General features: G+C 42.6%; 1 protein-coding gene across 1 annotated transcript in view; it reads left to right on the top strand.

Moving 5' to 3' along the window:
• SORCS3 (sortilin related VPS10 domain containing receptor 3) overlaps positions 1-18,521 on the top strand; it is a 962,887-nt gene that overhangs the window by 679,713 nt on the left and 264,653 nt on the right. The window lies entirely within an intron of this gene.

The raw sequence follows: 18,521 nt of genomic DNA, 5'->3' as shown, positions 1-18,521 counted from the left end.
TTGAAAATAAAATGGTGTTAGCTGCAGTTCTTTTGTCACACACTATTTGTCCAGCTATTTATCAAACACATATTTTCAGGAAAAAATACACTAAAATACATTTTTGGGCAAACACACAAAAAACACTGTAGCAAGGGCCCCGACCCCTAGAGAGACCCAATGATGACCTCCAGAGTCAGGCAGAGCTGACATCCTTCTGTATATGTTGGGTTGTGAGGCATAGTGGGTGCAAAGCAAGGTAGATTCATTGGGCTCCAGACACTTCTTGAATGCAAAAGAGATTTTATTTCTCTTAACAGAACTTTGGGAAAGAAGGATGGGCCAGGACACCCTTAGGTGGTTGCAAGATTAATTGGCAGACTCCGAGACTTCAACAGGAGGACATGCAATGCAGGGAAAGGCATCCAGAAAGACTCCGCATCTGCATGTGTAGGAATAGTGTCTCTTATGGCAACAGTCTTTAACAGTTCCTTCTCTTCCACTACAATCACTTTTTGTAGTTCTTCAGTCCACTGAGTTCCCAGTCTCTCTCACTAGACTAGATGACTCACTGCCACTGAATTCCTTGAGCTTCTCCAATCTTCACGGTAGTATCTTCCTCAAGCGTCACTCTCTGCTGGGTCCCTAACTTGGCATTCAAGATACCTCTCAAGCTTCACCCCTCTGGCCTGCTCTGTCCCTGGCTTGACATACAAGGCTGCTCTGCAAGCGTCACCTCTGCTGGCTGGGTCCCTGGCTTGATATCCACTGAAGTTTCCAGATTCTTCACTGTTGGTGAGAATACTGGTCTGGTACTTGCTTCAGCTACTCGCTGTGGTCCCTGGTAATAAGGTGGTTGGACCCTTAGTTGCGACAGCTTCCCCTCTATTTCTGACCATGACAAGTTCTCCGGCTGGCAGAACCGTTACTTTTGGTTGGACTGCAAGCCGCAATACTAACCCTGCACGGCTCTCTTGCTTCTGGACAGATGTGCCCGGGATAGGTCCAAACTCCAGCCTAGCAGCCTGGGCAATACAACACACGTCGACCCAGACAGCTGTCCAGGTGGCACAGAACACCGATCACCTGACTCCACCCAAATATATAGGTTCTCCCAGCAGGCAAAGGGGTTTAAGAAAACCCCTGCCCATTGGTTGAAATACCCCATATACTCATAATCTGACCTTGCAGTGCCCTTCTTATATCCAATGCCACCAGATACCCGGCCACCTAGCGGGAAAAGAGAGAAGTGCAGCAATTACAGACTTAGAGTGAAATCAATTGATCCTCAACAATTAGCCAAGGTAACTATACCTAGCAGGTAAATTTAAGAGCAACCCTGCCTAAAAACCAGTGCGCTACATAACTTATCATTCTTTTGGTAAAATATAAAAGATCTGAGTACCTTGAGTAAATAGATATCAAACACATGAAGCCTTAAAATTGCACTCACCCGTGGAATCGTAAAAAACTATGATACCCAAAATTCTTCATAGGCGATGCTTTATTTCATAAAAAATGTTACAGGGCAAGTATATAGACTATTTTCTCCAACCGCTGGTGCAGAAAATTCCATCATATGTAAAAGACACTAAGCAAATTCTAAATATGTTGGGTAATATCAAACCAAAACAGGGCCTGTGGCTTGTGACGGCTGACGTCACATCATTATACACTATCATCCCCCATAATTTGGGTTTTGAAGCTGTCAGATTCTATTTAGAACGAGACTCAGATTTGACTCAGATTCAAATAGATTTCATTTTAGAGCTCTTGGAATTTGCCGCAGGGCACAATTATTTTTGGTTCGATAACCAATTTTTCCGTCAGGACAAAGGAGTGGCCATGGGGGCGAAATATGCCCCCAGCCTGGCCAACTTGTTTATGGCCAAATGGGAGGAGGACGTGGTCGACTCTCCTAGAAGATCTGAGATAGTGCTTTGGGCACGCTATATCGACGATGTCCTCCTCCTATGGGATGGTGAGGAGCAGGAGCTCCGTGGATACATGGAAACGTTGAATAACAACAATAGAGGCATTAAATTCAGTTATGAAGCCAGTAGGGAAGGGGTAAATTTTTTGGATTTGAATATTAGAGTGAGCAATGACACCTTTATTACCTCCACTTTTTTCAAATCCACAGACAGAAATTCTTACATCCCCTTGGGGAGCTGTCATCAAGATTCTTGGCTGAAGTCTGTTCCCCTAGGGCAATATTTGCGCCTAAGGAGGAACTGTACTGACATCACCATGTTCGATGAACAAGCTATGATATTGTCTCAGCGGTTCCGGGAAAAGGGATATGCAGCTGATCTGCTAACCGAGGCGTTTAATAATGCACGGAATAGAGATAGGTCAAGTTTGCTGACGGAAAGGGGGACTAATAGAAATGAGAATCAGATGATGTTGCCTTTCGTCACCACTTTTTCAATACAGCATCGGAAGGTCAAACAACTGATCCGTAAACATTGGCATGTTCTGACCAGCGACCAGATTTTAGGTACCATTTTATCTGAAACCCCTAGAGTCATTTTCAAAGGGGCTTCCACGTTGGGAAGTAAGGTTGCCCCTAGTGTGCAAAATCCCCCTGAAAAGAATAGGTGCTTCTTTCAAAATCTCAAAGGGTTTTTTTGATGCAAGAACTGCCAAGTTTGTTCTTGCAATGTGAACAAAAATTCTAAGATCGTCGATTTTGTTTCTACAAGTACTCAAAATAGATATACGGTCGAGCCTTTTATTACCTGCTCTTCGGAAGCAGTTGTATATCTTATACAGTGTCCTTGCGGACTTCAGTACGTAGGGAGAACTAAGAGGGCCCTAAAAGTCAGGTTGAACGAGCATATCGCCAATATTAAACGGGCTTTGATAAGCATCCCCTATCAAGACATTACGATGAAAAACACGATAGAGATCCTTCCAACACGTTGTATATGGGGATAGATAAGTATAAACCGCATTGGAGAGGTGGGGCATTAGTGAGAGAAATCTCACGTTTAGAAATGTCGTGGATCCATAAGTTGAAAACCTACGCCCCCTTTGGTATGAACACAGACACTGATGTGAATGCCTTTATAAATAATGCTTAACCCAATGTTGGAGTGAGAGGGCCGTTATTAGTTTTCAATGAATATTTGGTTTTCTTTTTGCTCTGGTTTATTTGAGTCTATACATAATTTTTGAATTTGCATATTCAGGATTCTGGAATTCTAATAGGTCCTACCAGTGTAATATCTATGTTGGAGCCTGCTGTGCATTAACCAATGTTCTCAAAAAAAGAAACATTTTTTATATTTATTAGTGTCCTATTCATTATATGGTTTATGGGATATGTATCTGATTTGTATCTAATTATTTAATATGACACTGTAGAGTTAGGGCGACTTTTGTATTTACATAATGTATGATATAATATCCATAGTTTTTATAAATTTTTGGGGATTGTGTTTATTTGTACTCAGTGTTGGGACAGGTCTCCTCCTCCATTGGTTTCACCCAGTGCTCATAGATACATGATGTAAGGATTTGTACCTGTGGCTCTATTTCTCCCCGCTGTAGGGAGAAGTTGGAGGTGGGGTGTCGCTTCCTCTGTACACTTAGGGGAGGGGATTCGAATGCTCAATGTCGATTCATTCATACATCAGAAGCGAGGCTCGGTTTATGTGGAGCGCAGACACTTCCTGTGTGGGAGGTGAGGTAGCGGGTTCGGCTTTGGAACGTGACCCTTAGTTGCGCGCGAGGACGGGACGTGGCCACGGCGTTTTTACTATAGAGGGACGGGTGATCACGTTGATGTGCGTCACTTCCGTCGCTCTGACTGGATTGACCTCGCCCCCGATTGGTTGCTGACATTGAGGCTCGGTTCCGTTTACAAACATGGGGCCGAATAGTCCATTCCAGCAGCTCAATATTAGAGCTTTAGAGACTCGGTTGAATAATTTATTTTATCTAATATAGGTCCTTTTTTAGTTTTCTCTTTTGGTTAGGTTTTAAGATATAATCCAATGACAAACACAAATGACGTATATGCGCCACTTCCGGTATGCACTCGGAAGTGAGGCTTGGTTGTCCAATGGAGGAGGTGACATGGACCACAGCTTATTATAAAATGGAGGCATTATGGCGTGTCACCCGTACCCCAAGACGACGTGATTTATCACGAAACGCGTAGGGTGGTGTGACACGCTACGTTTTTGCCTCACTAGAAGAGCAGCAGAACTAGGATATGATTTTGGAGTTGCGATCGGCCGACGCTTTCCATGATGATATGCCTTTTTTTACAATAACTCTGTAAGTGCATTTCTTCTTTCTTACTTTTATTTTAATAAATGGTTTTACACTATCTGGAGTGCTTTTTTCCTTCCTATGGTGGACCATTTGCCTTCCTGTTGGAATACACCCGAGTCCTGTTCTAAAGTGGATCCAGGGTTGGACGATTCAAGTTTCATGCATATTCTGACCTGATCTTTAAAAAAGCGCACCTTACTAGGGCATCTGGTAAGGAGCTAATTTTATTCGTTTGGTGGTGGTGCACTTCAATTCGTTCCACGTTGACACATGATTCAGAGACTTGGAGCCATTTTGGACACGTGGTGTTTCCGTTTATAGTGCATTTGCACTCAAAATTTTGTTTTTCACAAAGAACTATTTCAATGAGGACACATCAATAATTTATGTGATTTATTTATTTGCACATTTCTTTTGTGTCATTTTTGGGCACAGATATCACTGAGATTCACTGTTTATGTAATTAGTGACACGGTTATGTAATTAGTGACACTGTTATACACTTACTATCAAATGTGGTTAGTATATGCCATGCAATAGGTTTGGTTTCTATGGTTTTCTTTGTACAATATTGTGCACTTTTAAGTTCTCATTAAATTTTGGGGAGATGTTTAGATCCTAATATGGGACATTAGGGATTGCGCAGTTTCTTCCTTTTTTTCTTATGTAAAACATTTGCATATAGAAAACAATGCAATAACTATGAGGTTACAGAAGCAAGAAAATGATAGGAATAGGTCCACTGAATAGAGCAGAGGTGACACTACAAATGACATCTCAAACTATAAGGGAATGGTAACTGTACATGTTCCACTGTAGTATAAGCTGGGAGAAGCTCCATCAGTATCACTACTTATGAGGGAGTATGTATGCCTCAATGGGGACGGTAGAAGGAGGAAAGCATTCCAGAACCCAAGACAGGGTAAGGGTGAGAAGAGGGGAGAGCATGGAGGAAATCTGCCCAAAGTCCATGGCAGGGGACAGAAAGGAAGAAAAGGGAGAGAGGGGGAAGGCTTGCCTGGGGGGCAGAGGGAAGGGAATCCTGTGTGGATCAGCCTCTTACACGAAGCAAAAAAAAAGTCTGTCCAGACGATCATATAGAGAGGAAAGAACAGTCCAAGTTTAAATGACAATTATAGGTTATCCAATCGTTTGTAGAGAATTCCAACGGACAAAGTGCCACGCATGCTCAGATTAAATTACGAGACCAAAGCTATTGGCTACTAGCCTCTATGTAGTCCTGTGGTACACAACGAATGTCACCTCGTTCCAAACAATCTGATTTTCCGACAACTTTGTCCGGCCGTGTGTACGCAACACAAGTTTCAGACAAAATTTGTCTGAAAAAATCCGGAGGATTTTGTCGTCGGAATGTCCGACCGTGTGTACAGGGCATAAAAGTGGAAGAAAGTATAGGAAGGATGTAATAATCTCAGCGACATAATTACACTGATGATTTAAAATGGATACACAGTAAGAATTAAAAATATATCAATCTCTACCAACCCCACAATATAACTGGTTAAGGTAATTAAGTCACTGACAGTCTAATATATTGAGGAATATAATTGGTTCCCTCACACTCTGACTGGAGGACTATATTATTAGGACAATAAAGAGGCAAGAGAGAACAGGTGAATCCATTAGGTGAGTGGGGTAAATCTTGTAGATATCCAGAAATCTGTCCACAATTTGGTACAACTCACTTATTTTCTCATAGTCTTTAGGTCCACCCTAAAATGGACCTTCCGCTCATTGGAACCCCCCCCCCCTCCGGCGCCACAATTGGCACCTTTCAGGGGGGAGGGGGGTGCAGATACCTGTACAGTACAGGTATCTGCACCCACTTCCGGGATAGCTCTCTGCGGAAAGGGGCGTATATTACGCCCCTTTCCGCAAGTGCCCGCCCCTTTCCGCAATTCCTCCGCTGCCTGCTGGGAAACACACAGATCCCAGAGGCAGCGGGGACCGCCCTTATTGCACAGCGCGACTCGCGCATGCGCAGTAGGGAACCGGGAAATGAAGCCGAAAGGCTCCATTTCCTGATTCCCATACCCAAGATGGCGGCGGCAGCACTCGAGAGACGATCTAGAGATCGGCTTCGGGTGCCGACATCGCGGGCGCGCTGGACAGGTAAGTGTCACTATTTTAAAAGTCAGCAGCTGCAGTATTTGTAGCTGCTGGCTTTTAAAAAAAAAGAAAAACGCGGAGTCCCGGTGGACTCCCGCTTTAAACTCAGGTTTAGTTGTTGAAAAAACCTTCTCTGCTTCTGACCAGTACATTTTGAAATAGGCTACACAATGCAATTTCTACATTTTTTTAAAATGAGAAATCTAAGTCGGGAGGACGTGCACTGTATATTTAAGTTGTGTAACAAGAAATGCTGTGATCTTTTCATCGTTGTGCAAGCTTGTTGCATGAGAAAATCCCTAGTTTGGTACCTCTAACCACATTGTTGGAGATGTCATTTTCCACACAAAAGGTTTCATGTGAATTACAGACTTTTAAAGGGCCTAATAAATAATTGAAATTACTGGGGCTGAGGATTCTCGGAGAGCCTTATTACAGACTAAAAATATTTCATGTGGTGGTAAGGAAGGGTAATGTTTTTTTTTTTTTTTTGGGCACCTATAGAGTAGAGTTGGAAGTTCCCCTCCTGCATTATAAATATAAAAGAAAAACATGGTTCCCAGACCATTAGATTACCAACAAAAATATTTCTATAGAAGTGGGCGGCTGATGGTCTATAGAAGTGACTGCATGAAGGACTCAACCAAGTATTTTCTGAACCATAAGTCCCACTGAAGTTCTATTGAATTGAATGTGAATCCAGACCAAGCTCCAAGAACATGTGAATTACAGAACAGAAAATTATGCAATGACGTACAGAATACAGTCATTTGGGAAGCTCCTGGTAGCCATTATGAGCCCAAAAAAACGTTATCACTTTCTTTAAAAAAAAAAACAGATAATAGGATAGAAGTGTGGAATTTGGGAGCACCAAACATCAACGGTAAAATAATGCCTTTGAAGCTTAGCATTAAACTTTCCTCCTGATAGTCTGAGGTCATCTCCCTGTGTTCTTGATCTTGGCTTCATATTACAAATACTGCCCATCTGAACCTTAGTCACTCCCTTCATGTAGATAAAGGTTTTGGTCCCTTCTTTCCACACAACTGTACATACTACATTCCTGCATACTTCATTCCTCCATTGCACAGAGCAGGTAAGTATGACATTTTTGTTATTTAAAAAACTAAATGTGAACCTTTACAAACACTTTAAAGTGTAAATTCACCTTTTCATAAAATATGCTAACTAACACTTTACGCCCTTTCCACCCCCCTTGTCCCCCCCCCCCTTGTCCCCCCTGCACTTTCCTCCTTGGGTGATGAGCCGTCACTGCTAACGCAATGTGTGTATCTGTCCATGGATTTGAAATCCCTGCTCTTCTTCCCCCTCTTTTTGTAGGGTTCCTGGGACAGATCAGAGTGATTGCAATTGGTCAATGTAGTCACGTACAGTGCTGACCAATCAGAATCGTTTTGATCTTTCCCAAATACTCTACAGAAAGTAAGGGAAGATAAGTGGGTATTTCAAATCCCCAAACTGATACACTGGCAGCATGCCCACCGACGTAAGTACAGCAAGGACCGGGGGGAGGGAAGGATGTGAGGTCTTAGCTCAATTTAAATTCAATTAAATTCACATTTTTTGAAAAAAGGTGTAACCCTTTAAGGCTTAATGTTCAGGCTTGGCCAGCATGACACTTTAAATTCCCACCCAACGCCCAAGTCTCCATCAGTACCACGCACAGTATCTGCATTGCGAAGGACCCGCGGGCGCCCATCTAAAAAAAGCAAAACGTGCTATTCATCAGAGCTTTGAAACTCAGCCAGATCCTCGGAGTAGCTCTTTTCCTCATTACAGCAGGTGTTATGATTCCTCTTTCTCTTCTGTCAATATCATAGATAATACCTATTTTCTCCCTAAAGCATGTTTTCCTTTTAATGGAATTGGATTGCAGCAGCGATGTCACAGAACAGATGTTCCTTGATATTCACCTATCTATCAGTACGTGTCACCCAACCACCAAATTTTCTCTATATACGGCCTAATAATCAAACCTTAGAGCTACAGTCGGGCTTGACCGATGGCTACCTCTCAACTCAATGACTCCAAAATGACCAGTTTTGTTGCTACTTGTAATCTCAGTTCCTTTTTGTTTTGCCATTGCTGCAAAAATGTCAGTTTTACAACAAAGCATTTAAACCTTTAACGCAATATAAAAGCGTTACTGGAAAGGGCAGGCGGAAATCTATTTCTGGAGAGCTGAAAATCTCCCTAAATCTTTTCAGAGGTTGCTATCCAGGCATGTTATTGCAAGATGAAATCCCCAACCGTATGTTTTGATTTTATTGAAAAAAATTATTTATATTGGTTTAAGTTAGATAAATACATCTCTAGCTGGATAAAAACAAAAAATGTGCAAGGTCTTACAACTTGTAGTCTTTAGAAAGCAGCCCCAGCCTGAGAAAAAGAAGCCTTTCGCCTGCCAGCATGCTATAGAGAAGTATCCTTGCTCCCTGCCAAGATCCAACACTCCTCACTCACCTATAGGTCTGCAATTAGCAAGCTCATGCTCCCTGCTAATAGGACGTGAATTAGCAGGGCATGTGTCAGACTTCGATAGACCTGCAGCTAAGTAGAAAAGCTTTTCCTTTACCAGCATGCTACAGAGAGCCATCCTTTCTCCCTGTGTGATTTTCTGCCCCCTGAACCTCAGCCGTCACTTTGTCAGGTTTACTGCCGAAACTTCACAAACATATAACCGGCGTGGGAATCATTCCATTTAATAGTATGCAGCAACAGCCCTGAAGAAGGGAGGGCCATCTTCTTCCAAAACGCATTGTCTTGATATACATTGCTACTATTCTCAATAAACGCCTCTTAATTTACCGTATTTATCGGCGTATAACACGCGCCGACGTATAACACGCACCCCAAGTTTAGGAGGGAAGTTTAAGGAAAAAAACCTTAAATTTAAATGCCCATCAATACAGCCTTATCAGTGTCCACCTGAAGCCTTGTCAGTGTCATTGGCAGCCTTGTCATGCAGCCTTGCCCATCATTGCACCCTTGTCAGTGTCATATGCAGCTTTGTCATGCAGCCTTGTCCATCATTGCAGCCTTGTCCATCGTTGCAGCCTTGTCTCCTTGACAGTGTCATTTTCAGCTTTTATTTTTAAAAATGGCGCCGCCGAGATGTCCTGTGTATCTCGGCGGCGCTCAGTAGTTCTCGGCCACCTTCGGCTGTTCTCGTTGCCTTTCACCCTACCTTTGACCCTTCTCGTCGGCTTTCGGCCCTTCTCATCAGCTTTCGGCCGCTCTCTGCAGTTTTCTGCCGCCGAGAAGGGCCGAAAGCCTCAGAGAAGGGCCGAAGGCAGCCAAAAGCCACTGAAAGCCGCCGAGAAGGGCCGAAGGTGGCTGAAGGCCGCTCAGAGGCTCCAAAATGGTGGAGAATCAGCGTATAACACCCACCCGCGATTTCCCCCTGATTTTAAGGGGAAAAAAGTGTGTGTTATACGCCGATAAATACGGTACTATTGAACTTGCATTCTTTTGGACATCGAGTCTGCCTTCTTTCCTATTAATCCAAGTCTACACATGGAAACGTCCTTAAGGCTGTACCCGAAAGGCAGCAGCCCAAGTCCTAAGAGGGTTCACCGCCAGTACCCACCATTGGGTACGACCTCCTGAAGGGACATTTACTTACTCAGACACACAATTACCCATATACGACTAGTGACTGATCCAGTCTGTCCAGTGTGGTTCCTCAGAACAAGCAAATGATGATCAAAACCTTTAACTAAATGAAGGGAGTGAATAATGTTTAGGTGGGCAGTATTTTCAATAAGAAGCCAAGATTAAGAACTGGGCGACATGACCCCAGACTAACAGGAGGAAAGTTGAATGCTAAGCTTTGAAATCATTATTTTACCGAAAGAATAGTTGATGCTACCACATCCTATCCTTCTATCGTATTATCTGGTAGAATTTTTTTTTAAAAGAGATAAAGGTTGATTTTTGGGTCCATCAGGGCTGCCAGGAACTTCCTAAAAGACTGTATTCTGCATGCCATTGCATCATTTTCACTTATGTACTTCACACTTTTTTGGAGCCTGGTTTGGATTCCCTTTGACTTCAATAGGACATTTGTAGGACTTCTGGTTTGGAATACTTGAGAGCACCAGCAAATTCTCTCGGTTTTTGTTGGTAATCTAATGGTCTGGGAACCATTTTTTTGTTATTCCAATATAATGCAGGAGGGGAATTCCCAGCTCTACTACTTTCTCCCTGTTTGTAAGAACTGGTCTCTGAGGGGAGATCCAACAATCCCTCCACTGAATCAAACTTACAGCTCTGCAATTAGCAAAGCTCATGCTCCCTGCTGATAGGATATAGCAGGGGCTCAGCAGGGTGTGTCTTGTGCTGAGAGACCTCTGGTTTCACATAGGAATGTGATTTTTAGGGTGCTTAATCCAACCAAAATAGACAGTTAAAATTCTACAATTTGTATTACAATTTATTTTAAAAAAAATAAAAAAAGTTCCTGGTAACATTCACTGTACACATTGTGACGGTATTAATATGGACAGAATAATTTATACAACTTCTTCTACATGTTTCACCCACTGGCTTCTTCAGGAAGTGTGTATATAGGACACTATTAGAAATACATGTAAGATATAAGAAAACATTAACTTAAACAGTATACATGCATGTGTGGGGGTGTTTTGTCCGCACATGCATGTATAGTGTTTAACCACTTATGGACCAAGCCTTTTTTTGACACTTGTTTAGAAGGTAAAATCTTACATTACATTTTATATATATATATATTATATATATATATATATATATATATATATATATATATATATATTTCTTTTTAGACACCCTGGAGAATAAAATGGCGGTCATTGCAATACTATGTCATACTATATTTGCGCAATTATTTGGGATTTTTTTTCTATATTGTGAAAGATAATGTTACGCTAAGCAAATTGATACCCAACATGTCATGCTTCAAAATTGGGGCCGCTTGTGGAATGGTGGCAAACTTTGGCACATAAAAATCTCCATTGACGATGTTTAAAAATGTCTGCAGGTTACCAGTTTTGAGTTACACAGGGGGTCTAGTAATATAATTATTGTTCTTGCTCTAACGATCATGGCAATACCTCCCATGTGTGGTTTGAACACTGGTTTCATATGCAGGCGCGACTTAGGTATGTGTTCACTTCTGGGCACAAGCTCGGCGGGGCAGGGAGCTTTATAAATGTATTTATTTTTACCTTTTATTTTTACACTGTCCTTTAAAAAGGATGGTCACTTTTATTCCTATTACAAGGAATGTAAACATCCGTAATAGAAAAAAAGCATGACAGGACCTCTTAAATGTCAAAAAGATCTTAGATGTCAAATATACACTAAAATGCAATAAAATAAATAAATAATAAAATTAAATGTCCTAAAAAAAATCCCCTTTAAGAGCAATGGGCAAAAGGGACATTTGACATTGCTTCCACCCTCCAATGCAGTGGAGCCAAGCCTTCCTTCCTTCCTTCACCTGGCATCCAGGCAGTGAGGGGAGAGCAACCGATAGGCTCTGCCGATACTGATGGCTCCAGTAAGTGGCGGAGGTGACTGGAGTGCGGTGGGAGGGCCCTCTCCTGCCACCGATAAAAGTGATCTTGTTGCAAATCCATCGCAGAGACTACTTTTATCCTAAATAGAAACGCACACCATTCCTGAAAATTCCAGGGGGTTATGGTAGCTAGCTGCTGCCATAACAACGGCATTTAGCATCAAAGAAGTAGTCTGACACCCCGCAACTAAGATCTCAGTAAAGAGTCTCCAACGGAGACTCTTTACCACGTGATCAGCCGTGTCCAATCATGGCTGATCACAGTGTAAATAGGAAAAGCCGGTGATCGGCTTTTCCTCACTCGCGTCTGTCAGTCGTGAGTAGAGGAGAGCCGATCGGCTGCTCCTCTGACAAGGGGGGGGGGTCTGTGCTGATCGATTATCAGCGCAGCCCCCCCCCCACCCCCCCCCGAGGATGCCCACACTGGACCACCAGGGTTGCCACCAGACCACCAGGGATGCCCAGGACAAGGTAATCCTCCCTAGACCACCAGGGATGCCAGTCAGTGCCCACAATGGATGCCAATCAGTGCCCATAATGGATGCCAATCAGTGCCCACAATGGGCATCACTGATTGGCATGCATTATTGCTTGGCACTGATTGGCATCCATTAGTACAGTACAACATAATACAATGCTGCCTATCAGTGCCCACCTGTTCCGCCTATCAGTGCCCACCTGTGCCGCCTATCAGTGCCCATCATTGCCCATCCATGCCCATCTGTGCCGCCTGTCCATGCCCATCTGTGCCGCCCGTCCATGCCCATCTGTGAAGCGCATCCATGCCAATCCGTGCCACCTATCAGTGCCCATCCGTGTCGTCCATCAGTGCCACCCATCAGTGCTGCCTATCAGTGCCCATCAGTGCCGCCTATCAGTGCCACATATCAGTGTCCATCAATGCCACCTCATCAATGCCACCTCATCAATGCCACTTCATTGGTGCCACATCATTGGTGCCCATCAGTGCCGCCTTATCAGTGCCCATCAGTGAAGGAGAAAATGTACTTATTTACAAAGTTTTGAAACTGAAACAAAAAAAAACATATTTTTTTCAAAATTTTTGGTATTTTTTTATTTAGCAAAAAATAAAAACCGTAGAGGTGATCAAATACCACCAAAAGAGAGCTCTATTTGTGGGGGAAAAAAAATGATAAAAATTTAATTTGGGTACAGTGTAGCATGACCACGCAATTGTCATTCAAAGTGCGACAGGGCTGAAAGCTCAAAATTGGTCTGGGCAGGAAGGTGTTTAAGTGCCTGGTATTGAAGTGGTTAAGTTAAGGCTCTATATGAGTGTTTTTTTTCTGCTAAGGGAACTGGCATTTTTTAAGCCCAGTGTGCATTCAGCCTTTAAAGGAGTTGTAAAGGCAGAAGTTTTTTTTATCCTAAGGCATTCTATGTGCAGCAGCCCTCTTTGGCCCCCCTAATACTTACCTGAGGTCCCTCTCTGTCCAGCGATGTCCACGGGTGTCTCAGCCAGAGGCGGCTCTCTAATTAGGCAAATAAGGCGGTCGCCTAAGGCCGCACACTCACAGGGGCCTCCTGACAGCCTAATTGAAGAGCCGCCTCTGCTGACAACAATGCCGCTGCGGCATTAAGCTCAGACCGGCAACAGTTTAACATTGCCTGTGAGATAGAGAGCACAGACACCAGCACTGAGATAGAGAGCACAGACACCAGCACTGAGATAGAGAGCACTGACACCAGCACCAAGAGCACTGACACCAGCAACAAGAGCACTGACACCAGCACTTTAAAGCTCTTAATATATGTAATTTATACGGTTCATTTTTTTTATCGCTTTAATAATTTTTCCCATTATGGGCAGGAGTGGGGCCTCATGTCTAGGTTTTGCCTAAGGCCTCAAAAAGCCTAGAGCCGCCTCTGGTCTCAGCCATCCAATATTCTTCTTCCTGGTTGGTTGAGACACAGCAGTGGCACCATTGGCTCCCGCTGTTGTCAAAGTGGAGAGAGGGGGTGGGGCCCGATTGGGGGTCCGTGTCTGAATGGGCACAGGGAGCTTGGGTGCCCCCATAGCAAGCTGCTTGCTGTGGGGCACTTAACAGGAGGGAGGGGCCAGGAACACAGAAGATGGAGCCGAGAAGAGGAAGATCTGGGCTGCTTTGTGCAAATCCAACTGTAACAGAACAGGTAAGTATAACATGTTTATTATTTTTATAGGAAAATGAGACTTTACAATCACTTTAAGGTTAATTGGTTAGGGATACTGTCATCCCCCCAAATCTTGAAAATAGTCCCCTGCAAAATAAGTGGTATTATACGTATTATATATTTCATCACAGCCCATGGCATTGATCTTAAAGTGCCGTTGCTTAAATCAAACATTTGATACTAATATGTCGGGAAGTTTAATATTTGTGCAGCAAGTCAATAATGGATTTACATCATGAACAAAGCTCAGAATGAATCCATATGGAGCTTTTGGGTGTGGGAAGTATTTTAGATGCAGACAGAAAAAAATAAAAACAAACAGACATGGGGTTTTACTCCCTTCCAAAAATTCTAAAACTTTGTGATATGTGGAAGAATGACAGCAGAAAAAAGGCCAAGCAGTCCACCAAGTCTGCCCATTTTTATTTATTTTTTTCTAATTTGAGTATAGATCTATATTTAAAACCAAAATTAAACCAAAATAGTCCCACCATAAAAATAATATAAAATGATAATAATAGTACAGAAATAACTCAGTAATAGCTGCACTCACAATATGTCCACATAAACAAAAACCAAAACTATTCAAGCTGAAAGTGTTGCGCTATCCAAATCCATAACAGAACATTCAGTCAACTGAAACATCAGTATACATAACCCATATGTGCAGAATTAATCAATTATTTCAATTAGAGACCGTTCATATAGAATCCAAAAAAGTCTATTGAAATTATAAAGTGCTCTTGTGCAGAAAAGTTAATTAATACACTTATGTGTTTAGCAGAATTCAATGCTCCAGCGTGAGAGAGAAACCTCTTCACGCCCAGCAAGCGCACACCACACTCCAAGCCACTTACCCGCTCATTTGACACCAGGATGGAAGTCTGGCTGGGATGGGATGGATAGATAACCTCATGGGATGGATAGGTAACCTCATGGGATGGATAGATAACCTCATGGGATGGATAGATAACATGAGCTGGGATTCTGGGGTGGGTTGTCACGTACCAAGAGGGTCATCAGTAGGCTCAACCATAGGGAAAGACAAGGAGGAACTCATAGTGTAGTAATTCAAAGTTCAATACTTTTTAATAAAGGTAAAACTACTTACAAACAGGCAGGATTAAAATTGCATATAGTGCAGTCAATTACATGCAGGCACCCACATACATGCAATAAGGTCACCGCTGTAGCTCCCAACAGATGTTTCATTCAAACAAACATTATCAAGGGATACAGGAGACCCCTGCATCCCTTGATAATGTTCATTTGAATGGAATGCACGTCGGGAGCTATAGAGATGACCTTCCTGCAGGCCTTAGGCTGGATTCACACCTATGCATTTTTTGTGCTTTTTGCATTTTGGTTATTTGCACTACAGAATGTGTTCCATAGGAAACCATGGTAAATGGACTGTAGTGCAAATCTGCAAAATGCAAAAAGCACTAAAAATGCATAGGTGTGAATCTAGCCTTACTCTGCTCCTCTCAGAACCTCCTGCTCTCAAGCTACCTTGTCTCCTCCTCCCATACTCGTCTCCAGGACTTCTCCAGAGCCTCTCCCATCTTCTGGAACTCTCTACCTCAATCTGTCCTGCTATCTCCTACTCTGGCTGCCTTTAGGTGATCCCTGAAAACTCATCTATTCAGGGAAGCCTATCATGCCTCCAATGCCTCCAACAAATCTTTTATCACTTCCATCAGCTCACTCCCACGCAGTTATAAACTTTTGAACCACTTGCCTCACCCTATTAGATTGTAAGCTACTATAAGAAGGGCCCTCATAACCCTCTTGCATTGTATTGTATTGTAACTGTACTGCCTCCTTTTTATATTGTAAATTGCTGTGTAAACTGTTGGCGCTATATAAATCCTGTATAATAATAATAATAAAAAATAAAGTTGATCGATCTTACCCTTTGATTAAAATGTATTCTGGGCTGTAACCATTAGTGTGGCCCCCTTCTCTCCCACTCTGGTGCTTCTTTTAATTTAGTCCATTATAATAAGTCATTATCAGACTATAGCCACTGTAATCCTGCCCAAATCGCATATTGCTTACTGTTTACAGAAACTTTAAAAAACTGGTTTCCAGGGGTTAGGCAGCACCATCTTAAGTTATTGTTTTCTGAGTCCACAGTGGAGTGTATTTCCGCCCTTACATTGAGCACTAGGGATGATCTCCGGCGTGTTCGCATGCTCCACGTGCAGAGCCCGCCAGGAAGTCGGCGCAGAGCTGCGCTAATCACAGGCAGTGAGACTTTGCCCCGATGTGCGGCTGCAGAGATTGGGCAATGTCTCACTGGCTGTGATTAGCGCTGCGCCGACTTTCTGGCGGGCTCAGCACGTGGTCCATGCAAACACACCTGTTGAGCACTTCCTGTACTGTTAACCAAGCCTCCTTCTCAATCCAACGTTTCTATGGCAACCCTGCTTCCCTGTTAATAGCTTACTTGTTTATTTCATATTTCATATTTACTTGTGCCGATGTCTAATGTTTCCGTTTGTCAGACTTATCAGCTTCAGTTGATAAGACTGCAGTAATGGCCACGTTTATACTGTATGTCATGTCACATGGTCACATGGTGTGTAGGAGGAAGCTCTGAGTGATTAGCAGAGTTTAGTGTTGTGCCGTAGGAAGTCCTGATAACAGATAGATAAGACATAGAGAGTGTGCCTTAAATCAGGGGAGATCTGGGCATGCTCAGTGACTTCATTCTACAGAACAACAAGGATTACAACAATACTAAGCAAGTAAGGGGATATCTACAAGCAGTGTCCATTAGGGTTTATTATGCTGATTTACATGGGACAAAGTTGTGGGGGAGGGTTTACAACCACATTAACATGGATTGTTTGAGGATTTGCATCATTTAATTTACAGAACATGCCCACAACTTTGAAGATTCGTTTTTTTTTATTCTGAAGCAAACAACAAATAGGACAAAATAATTAAAAAAGTAAATGTGCATAACTATTCACCCCCCTAAACTTTGTAGAACCGCATTTTGCGGCTATCACAGCTCCAAATCACTTTGGATGAGTCTCTATGAGCTTGCCACATCTTACCACTGGGATTTTTCCTCCTTGCAAAACTGCTCCAGCTTCTTCAAGTGGGATGATTTGCGCTTGTGAATGGCAATCTTTAAGTTTGACCACGGATTTTCTATTGGATTCAGGTCTGGGCTTTGACTAGGCCATTCCAACACATTTACATGTTTACCCTTAAACCACTCAAGTGTTGCTTTAGCAGTGTGATTGGGTTCATTGTCCTGCTGGAAGGTGAACCTCTGTCCTAGCCTTAAATCACACACAGAGTGGTACAGGTTTTTTTCAAGAATATCCCTGTATTTATCACCATCCATCTTTCCCTCAACCCTGACCAGTTTCCGAGTCCCGACTGATGAAAAACATCCCCACAGCATGCTGCCACCTGTGGGGATGGTGTTCTTTAGGTGATGTTGGGTTTGCAACAGACATAGTGTTTTCTTTGATGGCCAAAAAGTTCAATTTTAGTCTCATCAGACCAGAGCACCTTCCTCCATACATTTTGAGAGTCTCCTACATGACTTTTTCGCAAACTCAAAACTTGCCATTTTGTTTTTTGCTGAAAGTAATGGCTTTCTTCTGGCCACTCTGCCATAAAGCCCAACTCTATGGAGCATATGGCTTATTGTCGTTCTATATACAGATACTCCAGTCTCTGCTCTGGAACTCTGCAGCTTCTCCAGTATTACCTTAGGTCTCTGTGCTACCTCTCTGAATAATGCCCACCTTGGTCTGTGAGTTTTGGTATGCGACCGTTTCTTGGCAGGTTTGCTGTTATGCCATGTTCTTTCCATTTGGTTATGATAGATTTGATGGTGCTCCTAGGGATCATCAATGATTTTGATATTTTTTTATAACCTAACCCTGACTTGTACTTCTCAACAACATTGTCCATTACTTGTTAGGAGAGTTCCTTGGTCTTCATGACTGTGTTAGGCTAGTGGTGCCTCTTGCTTAGGTGTTGCAGCCTCTGGGGCATTTCAAAAAGGTGTGTATATGTAATGACAGATCACGTGACACTTAGATTGCACACAGGTGGACATAATTTAACTAATTATGTGACTTCTGAAGGTTATTGGTTGCACCAGAGCTTTTTATGGGCTTAATAACAAAGGGGGTGAATACATAAACACATGGCAATTATCAGTTTTTTATTTAAAAAAATGGTTTTATGTATATATTTTTCTTATTTTACTTCACCAACTTAGACTATTGTGTTCTGATCTATCACATATCAGTCAGATTAAAAAAAAAAAAACATTAAACTAAAGGCTATAATGTAACAAAATAGGTAAAAAGCCAAGTGGGGGTGAATACTTTTGCAA

Source organism: Lithobates pipiens, unplaced genomic scaffold, assembly GCF_037356315.1.
Source record: "Lithobates pipiens isolate NorthernLeopardFrog02 unplaced genomic scaffold, aLitPip1_a1.2 Scaffold_25, whole genome shotgun sequence".
Lineage (NCBI taxonomy): Eukaryota > Metazoa > Chordata > Amphibia > Anura > Ranidae > Lithobates > Lithobates pipiens.
Note: the sequence above shows the minus strand (reverse complement) of the source record. Positions and strands in the feature narration are given on the sequence as shown.